Below are 8,805 nucleotides of genomic sequence, written 5' to 3' on the forward strand. Positions count from 1 at the left end.
AGCAGTTGTTCCCTTCACTGGCTGCTCAGCCCTGTGGAGAAGGCACTGAAGCATACACCCCAGTAACATGTCTGAGCCAAACTCCTTGTCCATTTCTATTTATACCATCATTCCAGCGTCCCAAATTCAACCATTCCAGAAGGGCCAAGGAGGTACCTGTGTTGGGAAGCTCAGGGCAGGGGGCCTGAGGTTGCAGGTGAGGCACTGGCCCTACCACACACAGGTCACTTCACCTTTCCTCACTGTAGCCACAACAAGAGTGAGCAAAACAAAAGCATTCAGGTCTCAGGGGAAAGTCTGGGACAGGTACTGGACAAGGGCTCAAAGCAACAGCAAAAAGAGGCCTGTGAACACAAGGTTGGATAGATGGTTCTTTTCCCCTAGCAAACATTTCCATTTTGTTCACCCTCTGATGACATTGTCTCCTTTGTACAGTACTCTTGGAATTTTGGCCCTCTTCAGCATCTTCTTTGAAAGACATATCATCATCTGGGATTTGTGGATAACTTATCCACTTAAAAAAATACACATTACATACAATTACAGCTGTAGGAATTGTATTCTCTCCAAAATAAGCACTCTGGGCCAGTGAGCTTCAAGTGACTTTCAAACAAGGTTTACCAAAACAGAAACAAAAGTGAAAGATGATACCTACTTTCTGTATCCCTACCTCTCAAATAAAACAGTTTTGTCCTCAGTGGAAGGTTCCACCAGAAACAGAGGAAAGATAGGATTACATGGAGTCTCCCACATTTGGTGGGGGTGGGGACTATTGAGAGAGGAAAAGACTGATTACTATCTGCTGTTTCTTCTCAACAGTTGAGAAACAAGGGAAATGAGTTAGTTTTGACACTGGGGCACTGGGGACACACAGATCTCAGCAGGTTCCAGGGAGTAGCATCAAGAGAGCTTTTCCTGAGGTCCTTGGGACAAAAAACAAAACAAAACAAAACAAAAGGAAAAAAAAAAGGCAAGTGAGGGCAAAGGAATTAACACTTTAGTGCAGAGCAAGCATGCTAGTATCACCTAGTTTTGGGGGTAGGTCAGGTTCTGGGTTTGGGGACAAGGCTGATATGTGTAAGCTTTGTCATTTTCATTAATGTCTAATTCCAGTTCCAGATCCTCAGCAGCACACTGGAAATATACTGGATTTACTCAAGCTTTCAATTCACCCTGCTTTGGGTAGGGACTTAACCAAAGAAATAGCAACCTACAAGTGAAATGTGAGTTATCACAAGAGTGGTTATCAATCACCAGGGTCTCATACAGGAGTCCAATGCATCCATCTTCCTTCCATCATGGCATCTGATAGAAATGGAGCAACCCATGGAAGGCCATTCAGCATGTCATCCACATGCATGGACATGATATAATAAAATAAACACAGGGACTCCAGAAGACAGAATGCTCCTCCCTGCTTCACCCAGCCTTTGCAGGACATCCTCCTTTAAGGAATTAATATCCAGAGGTAACAAGGCCATTCTGAGCTGCTGCTCCTGACCTAACTGCCTACTTGCACAGGTGATCTTCTACATTGGAAAAGCAGAATACTTTGGAAAAAGTTATGATCCAGCTTCCTGGAGATTGTTTGCTCTTTCCTCTTTCCATTCCTTTAGGCTGCTTTCTCCCTTGCCCTCCTTCTTTCTTCCTGTAGTTCTCATTATATTTTTGAATCCTTGACTTCACCTTTTCTTGCCAGCCACACTTCTCTCAGTGACCTAAATTCAAATCTAAACATCAAGGCTTATTGAAAGAGAAGGTACACTCAGTGAAACCAATTACACAGAACAGACAGCTTATTTCTCCATTGCAAAAAGACACTTTAAGTGAGTTTTAAGAGTCCAAGCATATCCCACAGGTTTGCATGGCTAACTTCAGATTTGCAACAGCAATCCTCAAACTCATCAGTTAAAGATGCCCAGACCACTGCACTACTGAGTCAGTTCAGAACCCACTTAAATCTATGCTCTCCTACATGTTTCCATATGTATTTCTGGCATTATTTAATATTTTCTTATATATATTTAGAAAAAAATACCAAATAGTAAATGAGATATCCATGTGCTGCTGACTGTATGTATTCAAAGTCCCAACACTGAAATGCAAGGCTCCTGTTGTAGATTGAAAAATCTGTTATCTTCTGTCTCCTATGAGCTGGAACCATTACTTGAATGGCTTCTGCAAGTCCTGCATAGCCATGAATTTTGTGGACTCACTTGGAAGTTACAAAAACTAATTATGAGGAAGAAGCAGCTTTGAGGCAGCTTAGCTTTCTTTTTATATATATATATTTTTAATTATCCCTGTAGATAACATTTTCACTAATCTGTAGCAAAGTCCTCACATGCCCTGACTTTCGTGTTGTTGGGAAACAAGCTTCTGTTCCACAAAGATGCAAGCCACCTCTGTTGCAGCTCAGATCTGATCAATATTTTACACTTCAATTTCACTCTGCTCAAGATCTCCTCTGGAACTGGCTTCCAGCAGAGCAATGCAAAGCTGCACCAGCAAATCCCTCTGCCAGCTGTGGGTCTCAAACCCGCCAAAGCTCTCCTTGGAAGGAGCCCTTCCAGTCCTTTGCAGGGCCTCTCCTAATTGACTTTCACTGCGCTCATGGAAACCATCTCCAGCATGATCCAGCCTTTGCTACCTCCATGGATGGTGCCCTGTTTTGCCTGGGTGCACACACCCCATGAGGATGCATGTCAGGGCTCCTCTGGAAGGACACTCAGGCATGTGGCAGGAGGGAAGTTCAACAGAAGGCCTCATCTGGATAGCCAGGGAGCAGGGCTGCAGAGTGCAGCACTTTCTACCTCCCACACTGTACAGATGCAGCCCAGGTGGCTCAGAGTTTTTATTACTGCACTGATGTAGAAGCTTGAAGGAATGTAGATTTGGACAGTCTGGAAGTCATTATCCCATGGTGCTGTCTTTAGAGTAGCTATTCTGCCTTGGACAAGCTCCCTGAAAATGTGCACAGGCTAACTCTTATGCAATAATAAATGAAATAGAGCTTTACATAAAAATAGTGATTGCCAGGGTGTGTAGATTTGTCTTTGAGGGAAATATGCATTTGCTGAATTACAAGAACTGTTGTGGAAAGCAAAGATGCTCTGCTCAAGGTTGTTACTAGATATCTGCAAAGAACCAGAGGCCCAGCTTCATTCAGCCCAGACCCTCCTTGTGCTGTGCAGTCAGCAAAATTCACATGTGATACTTGACCTTCCTGAACTGCATATTTTACAGCTCGATTTTTTTTTAAAAAAGCAAAAATAAAAGCAAAAAAGACACTTCAAAGCATCTTCAGCATGTGCTGCAGGCATGTTCTACATCCTAGCTACAGCTAGTGGGATTGAACCAGACACTGTCAGCAGACAGTAGTTTGATCCAGTCACTGGGGTCCCAGCAAAGCCTTTTTTCTGGAAGAGCATCAGTTTGCTTCAGCTGTCACACCAAGCTGGCTAGCAGATTACAAAGCTTATAACTTTTTACGTGTTATGAGTGTATTTTTTCTATTTTCTGGTCACAGAGCAAGAGTTCTTTCCCCTTTGTGTGTCCTAAAACACATTAGATTTTGAGTTCAGAAATTTACATCTAAATGGAGAGGAAAGAAAGACAAAGAAAAGGGTAAAAGAGCAAAATACGTGAAACTGGGAAGGCTCACCCTTTTAATGTGGCAGCCTCTGTTCCTCCCATTGCTGTGTGAACTGCGAGTCCCTTCCTTTAACCAGCTAGGTCTGCTATTTGGTTATTCCTCAGTTGTCATTCTCCTCTGTTTGGCTCCTGGTTTCCTCATGAAGCAATACTGCCCAGTTTCCCAGCACTGAGCCCACTTAGCTGACACCACCACCTTTCCTTCTAGCCTGGGTAGTCTGAACCAGGTTCTCTTACTCCACAATGACTACAGCATTTAGTGAGAAGAGCAGTGGCATCTGGAATCATGCTTTTTATGTGAGTGCACCAGCAGGCATGAGGAAAGAAGCACAGACTGCTGACATACATGGCTGTGAGAGCTTCTTCCACCCAAGTCAATGGCACAACACCAAGCTAAAACCAAGGGCACAAGCAAGCCCTGGGCTCTCAGCATCAGCACTGTATCACCTACTTTTCCCCTGTGCTTTCTGCATACGTGCTGGGCTAAACTCCAGGGATTAATTTACCACCCACTGCGCAGTTTTGCAGAGGAGGAAGGGATCAAAGATTAGTTCAACAACATGAAGTTGTCACTAATGACGCAGAGGCCGATATTTCCTCTTGGCAGCCTAGAGTGCCGAGAGGGCTGGTGCTGGCACCTCCTTAGGTGACACCAGCCCCGCTCTCCGTGACAGAGTAGCACCACTGGAAGGCAGCACTGCCCAGACCCTTATACATTTGGCTGCAAGAAAAGCTCCAGGTGTGGTATCCCAGGAAAATGCCAGCTCAGCTTGCATGAGGCTGGTGCTGATGGTACTCAGGGAAAGTGTCCTCCAGATCTGAGGTACTTTTGATTATTTTTACACTCTTATCCTCCCCCCACCATATATTTTCCTGCCTTGATCACCAACACTGAGAGGAGTCATCACAAGGACTGATGGAATCATCACAAGGAGTCTGAGTCCTGCTCTCAGACACCTGCAGCATCAGTCCATGTTGGCATGGGGAAAAATTTGTGAAGAAACAAAAGTCTCTGAACTCCTAACTGTTCTTTGTCTTTTTACCAGCTTCCATCTAATGTGTTGGAACCAGCACATCTGCACTGCTTGTCTAGAAACTCAGGTTTCCTTTTTCAAAGCAAGGGAGGTGACACCCTCACCCTCCTTCCTTAAAGGGTCTTGGAATGCACTCAGAGAAAGCAGTACAGCACATCACCTCCGAGTGCTACAATTAAACACCAGCAGAAAGCTCCTGAAGAAAACAAGCAGGCAGCTCTGTCTGTCCTGCACTCTGCAGATGAACTCAAGCTCACTGCCAAACACAAGCAGTTCTCTTGCTGTGTGAACAGTAAACAGTAGAATTAGCTGATAACCAGCATCTTGAATTTGGCAAAGGCCCACTTTTTTTTCCACCCCCACTTTTAGGAAGCAAGAATGCATGAAAACTCCAAGGCTTTGAGATGGAAAGCGAACAGCAAACACTGCCTCTCTTCACCAGCTGATCCCAGAAACATAAAGGTGTATAAACTGCTCTGTGCTTTCACTAAGCAGCTAAAGCACATGACTGAGAAGGTTCAGATCCTGCAAACATATTTAGTGTTAATGAAGCACAGCATGATTTCAGAGGGCAGGGAAAAGGAGGCAGCACAAGAGTTTCATACCACATGGCCTTATTCCAATCTCAAATTCCTCACAAATACATCTGATTATCTGACCAGTAATCAAATGAAATGTTGCAAAAACTGGAGGCACTTCTCTTCAGCAGTGAAAATAGCTGTAAGGAAAGGAAATGTGCCAATGTGCATCATGTAATGGAACTGACAGTGGGAGAAGGAAAATTCAGGTGTATGAAAAAGTGGATTTTGTGGAGAATATTTTTTTGTCTTTTTTTCCTCCCTTTTCCCCTCACTCAAGTTCATTTCTACACAGGATAACTCCTGAGGGATAACACTTTGTTATGGGATACAGCCAGTCTTATGAACAGCTACGGCAAAATGCTCTGTGAGAAGCCATCACTAAATCAATCCAGTCCATGAAATTGTGACGTGCTAAATCAAGTAAAGAGGCCCTGGCTGCAGATGCAAAGGTAAGCCACAGCTGCTCCAGGAAGCACAGGGCTCCCCATTGTCTCTCACTCCCCTGCAGAGGGCAAGCTCAAGCTGTGCCCCAAGCACAGCCTGCAAAGCAAGAGACGGGCTCAGAAGCAGAAAGAAAGTGCTTGTACTGCCACCTCCCTCACACCTAGCACTGCTAGAGCACAGGTGCACTGCAGGGAGGTGCTGTGGGCCAGAACTTGGTCATGCCTGGCACAGCTCTTTGGGCAATACACATCACCACTGCACTTTAAGGAGGTAGGAGAAGCCACCCAGGGAGGAAGACCTGTGAAAATCAGGAGCTACAGTGAGTGTGGATACATGTGATAACTAAGAGGAAGCTGGTGGGAGTGGATTGACATCCTCAGAAAGGTGCTGGTGTTAGGAAAAATCTTTATGTGGGGGTTACCAGGGTCCTGGTGATCAGGATAAGAAGAAATGAAGCAGAGGCAGCAGGCCACTTCAGCTTGGGGAAGCAGGGCAGGGCTTGCCCCTTCCCCATCCCAACTTCTCCAAAGAAACAAGAAAATTCAGAGAACTTCCCAGGATAAAGGGTCTGGATATTAGGGGCAATTTGCCAGCTCTTCACAGTTGCAGGAATACTCATACATTGCTGGTGAAGAACAACAGCCAAGACACTGAGATGTCATTGGTATCACACACAGCTTCCGCTGCAGGATTTGCTTTTTTGTTTGAGAAGAGGGAGATGAAGAGCAGCATTGACTTGGTAAACTCAACATGTGCCTGCTGACAGTGCCCAGCTAGAGTCTATTGCCATGGCAATGCCTCCCTGGAGAGCTGAGCAGGGGGTTTAGGCTGTGCCTGAGCCGGAACAGCCCTCTGAGTAACCTCTGCCCCAGCAAGGGCCTACTAGCAGCTGACTGCTCAGGACACAAGTAGGATTGAGAGCCACAGGCTGAGTCAGACACTGCTGATACTTTTTGTGAAAACCACAGCAGTGGCTCTCGAGTGGGAAACCCACTCTCTGTACCCATTGCTTGAACAGCAGTCGAACCCACTGGTTCAAACTTCATTATGTTGTTGCCATCATTAAAACATTGCAACCTTTGTTTTACCCTGTCTCTGACAGACTCAAAACATTACTTTGTTCTTCAGTGGCTGGTAGTGAGCAGGAACGGGACATGGATTTGGTGTACAAAGGATATTAGTGTCCCAAGGGAGAGGAGATCCTTGTACTTGCCACTCCAGCCAGCATGCAAGGTCCCAGCATGTAGGAGGATTTAGGAAATTCTTGGCATTTACACATGTTTTATAACCCACTGAGTCATCCATCAAGATGATACCAGTGGTGCGAAGCAAACGAGCACCTCTTCAACATCTCTTGCAGAATTATGTCCTTTCCTCCAGCATGATTCAGAGGTTGTCAGGACTTAATGGGAATAATCATTAATTTACATTTCAGCAGAAGATTTCCATGTGACCAGAACACCCTTTCACTGCTCTGGATTACCCTTCTCCATGCACATGGTAGGGATAAGAAGTTCCATGCTCTGCTCTGCATTTGTTGCAATCTAAGTACCAAAGGTTGTGAAAACAGATTTAGGTACTATACTAATACACACTATAGAATGGACTTTATCTTATTATCTAATACATAATCCAATATTATCTAAGATAGATTTGCACATAAATGACACCAATTCAGCAAGCACTTAGTGGAGTCAGTGCTGGATCTCTATTGCCTTGTCTGTGGAATAATTACTTATGGTTATAAATAGACCACATTAAGAGTAACATGATATGCAGTATGTTATCAAACACACATCTATTTACAAGACAAGTTCTTGACCCCCCACTAGAGAGGCCAAAGCAAAAAAAAAAAACAAAAAAAATCCCCCATCTATATATAAATGTATATCTTAGCTTGCCCAACAAAATTGTCTAGAAGGACAGAGTCCGAGAATCAGTTATACTTTGTGTATGCAGGATAAATACCCTGGCATTTTTTCCCCAGTACACTGTGGTGTGTTTTTTTCACTCTGAACTTCAGGTTGTTTGTGCACAGTATTTCTAAATAGTCATATAGTAATTTTGCCTCTCTGACAGAAAAGGGAAAAGGTAAAATTGGGAAGCAACTTATATGTCCGTTTAAAAAAAGTGTATAAGTTCTTGGAAGCTATTGAAAATAAGTGAAAAACATGTGTTTTATTTCTAAACAATATTAACCTTGCCAAGTGAGAACACACTCTTGGGGTTTGCTGGTAAGGTAAACAATTACTAATTTCCCCTATGAGTAGGAGATAATGAGATAGGCGAGCATTTTTGCTGATAAAATGCTCCTTAATTTCAACATATCTACTTTTAGAATCCAAGTTGTTAGCTGAAAAGATTTTGTTTTGATTGATGTCATAATTCTCATTCATTTAAAAGAGTCGGAAATGTCAAATCATTGTTACACAGGAAGTTTTGGGCTTGAATCAAAGTGACATTTCATTTAGCAGTCTGAATAAACACACAATTTAAAAGCCAGCTCAATGAGAAGGAGATACTCTGAAATCTAAGCAAATACTTCCAACTACTGAATCCAATTTCTGCTTGTACACAAGTCATCCCTTTGGGACTGAGAAATCCCTCTGAATTTCGGCTTTTTGGAACAACCTTTTAATTCAATTCAGAACAAAGATATCGAGATGAGGTAAGCCATTTCCTGCCTTCTCCTTAAAAATACATATTAAAAATATTAATCTTACACAAGAGAGAGAGAAGAGGTGCATGCAGGATGATGCATAAGCTGTCTAAGAACCGTAAGATTTTCCTGCTTGCCACAGACATTAGGTAGATGTTGCAGCAGTGCTTATTCTCAGATTTGTAGTGAAATCTTTCAGGGTATTTTTAATCAATCTTCATTACTTGTTGCTGTCCCTGCCGCATTGCTGGGCAAAGCCCTCATCTTTTATTAGAAGTTAAAATATTTTTACACTTGTTACTTGCACCGCTGTGAAGAAAAGTTAACTCAACCAGAACTCCCAGAAGCTACCAAAGCCCAAAACAAATAAAACCAAAGAGAATTAAGTCTTGTGAATTACACCAACTATATCACTTTGCCTCAGGATTTGATG

General features: G+C 43.4%; 1 long non-coding RNA gene across 4 annotated transcripts in view; it reads right to left on the reverse strand.

The window, feature by feature from the left end:
- Positions 1-4,136, reverse strand: part of LOC132330303 (uncharacterized) — a 65,681-nt gene extending 61,545 nt beyond the window's left edge. For 3 of the 4 annotated variants that reach the window (XR_009487280.1, XR_009487282.1, XR_009487279.1), the window contains exon 1: positions 3,665-4,136. This is a non-coding gene — a long non-coding RNA (uncharacterized LOC132330303). The remainder of the gene's footprint in view (positions 1-3,664) is intronic. The other variant, XR_009487281.1, reaches the window with a different exon arrangement.
- Positions 4,137-8,805: the final 4,669 nt, after the last annotated feature.

This window comes from Haemorhous mexicanus, chromosome 1 (genome assembly GCF_027477595.1).
Source record: "Haemorhous mexicanus isolate bHaeMex1 chromosome 1, bHaeMex1.pri, whole genome shotgun sequence".
Taxonomy (NCBI): domain Eukaryota; kingdom Metazoa; phylum Chordata; class Aves; order Passeriformes; family Fringillidae; genus Haemorhous; species Haemorhous mexicanus.